Source organism: Spinacia oleracea, chromosome 6 (assembly GCF_020520425.1).
Source record: "Spinacia oleracea cultivar Varoflay chromosome 6, BTI_SOV_V1, whole genome shotgun sequence".
NCBI lineage: Eukaryota > Viridiplantae > Streptophyta > Magnoliopsida > Caryophyllales > Amaranthaceae > Spinacia > Spinacia oleracea.
The window spans coordinates 1,092,089-1,094,624 of NC_079492.1; positions in this window are offsets into that span (position 1 = coordinate 1,092,089).

Below are 2,536 nucleotides of genomic sequence, written 5' to 3' on the forward strand. Positions count from 1 at the left end.
GAGCTGTAATCAGAGTAGATTACTGTGAGGAACACAAGTTTGAGAGGAACTTGTGTTGGAGAGATTATTGTAATCGAGGCATTACTATAATAAAAGAATTCTCTTCTTGATTAGTGTCAAGAAGTTTTCACAATTGTTGTTATTGTCTTCTCTATTCTCAGTTCCTTGATTGTTTCTTAAGTTCCGCAAGAAACTTTATCAAAGTTCTAATTACAATTCACCCCCCCCCTCTTGTGCGTGTTCCTACTGGAATAACAGTTGGTATCAGAGCCAGTACTCACTAAAACACAGGAAACCCTGTTTGAGTCAAGTTCCTGAAAGTATGAACTCACAAGAGAAACTGGAAGAAGGTTACTCGACACAAAGGCCACCTATGTTCAATGGCAAGTTCTACTCATACTGGAAGAATAGAATGGAGATATTCATCAAAGCTGAAAATTACCAAGTTTGGCGTGTAATTGAAGTTGGAGACTTCGAGGTAACAAAGACCAATGCTGAAAACGAGGTAGTTCCTAAACCAATGTCTGAATTTTCTAAAGAAGACTTTGATAAATATGAGATGAATGCCATGGCTGTAAAAATCTTGCATTGTGGGCTTGGACCTCATGAACACAACAGAGTCATGGGGTGCAAGAACGCAAAACAGATTTGGGAACTACTTCAAGTAACCCACGAAGGAACTAATGAAGTTAAGCGTTCCAAAATTGACCTTTTGATGTCTAAATATGAAAGATTTGAAATGCTTCCAAAAGAAACTATTCAAGAAATGTTCACTAGATTTACTAACATAACCAATGAATTAGTTTCTCTTGGTAGAATCATTCCCACAGATGAACAGGTAAGAAAAATACTAAGAAGCATGCCACAAGATGATCGTTGGAGAACAAAGGTCACTGCACTGTTTGAGACCAAGGACTTTACCAAGTTCAACATTGAACAACTTGCTGGTTCCTTGATGACACACGAATTGCATCTTGGAGCTGCTGTTCCTGAGAGCTCAAGAAGTCGAGGACTTGCTCTAAAGGCTGAGGAACTCGATGAATCTGAACCAGATGAAGAAGAGGCTGCCATGCTGGTCAGAAGAATGAGAAAGCTCTATAGGAACTTCAAACCAGGAAACCAGAAAGGAAGGAACTTTGCCAAGAAAATCACTAGTTCCAAAACTGAGCAAGGTTGCTTCAAATGTGGAGAAACTGATCATCAAATTCGTGAATGCCCTCTGTGGGAGAACGACAAGACCAGAGGAAAAGGGAAGGAACAGGTCAAAGATCGCTTTAACAAGTCTACCTTCAACAGACCAAACTTCAAGAAGGCCATGATAGCTGCATGGGGCGAAGCAACAGACTCAGAAGACGATGAGGAACAACCAAATGAAGAAACTGCAAATCTCTGCCTTATGGCTAGAACAGAAGGAACTGATCAAGTTCCATCAGAAGAAGTAAGTTCCTCCACTCTTCAGTGTCTCTCAAAGTCAAAACTAATTGAACTGTTGCTAGAAACTCTAGATGATTACAAAAAGCTAAGTATATTAAAAGCACAAAGTGATAGAGCCTTGGAACTCAGTAAAGACCACATAAATTATCTGAACAATATTAGATCTGATGTCCAAGGCAGGTTCTTTGAATTACTAGATAGAAATACCTCTATTAATGAGTCATTCGAAAAAATTAGAAATGAAAACATCCTTCTACAAGCTCAACTCAGTCAATATAAGATGTTTAATCTAAGTTTAGATCCTACAAAATCCTTGGAGATCAACATGGGAGTTTTTAACATCGACTTAGAAAATTTAAACAAAGATCTGATCACCACAAAGGAACAAAAAGAGAAACTGGAAAGGGAACTATCCATGGCCAGGGCACAGAGACAACCACCTAAAGTTCCTCCCAAATGGATTGAGAATGCTCAATCTAAGAAAACAGAAGGATTGGGCTTTAACCATAAAACTAGTCATAAGAAAAAGTATGTGGATCTTCCTAGTGTAAAAGTCTGTTTCTCATGTGGAAGTGGAAGTCATATAAGTACTGAGTGTTCCAAGATGAAGGAACAGGATCAAAGAAACATAAATTATGTAAAGCAAAAATGGGTCAAGAAGTCTGAAGTTATAGTTGAAAAGGAACTCGAGGAAACCCGAGTTCCTGTAACTAACCTTTGATCTCTTTACAGATTCTAGTGAAGGGGAACAACTCGTGGTATCTCGACAGCGGGTGTTCCAAACACATGACAGGAGACAAATCTAAATTCCTCTCACTAGAAGCCTACAATGGAGGAACTGTGACCTTTGGAGACAACATGAAAGGAGAAATTGTTGGAATTGGAAAAGTTGGAAGGTCAAGTTCCTACGCCATTGAAAATGTATTTTTAGTCGAGGGTTTGATGCACAGTCTACTAAGCATCTCTCAATTCTGTGACAAAGGAAACTCTGTAAGTTTTACTTCTGAAAACTGTCAAATCATAAACAATAACACTGGGAAGGTTATTTTGGAAGGAACTCGTAAAGGGAACACATATTCTGTGGATCTCAATACAGTTCCCA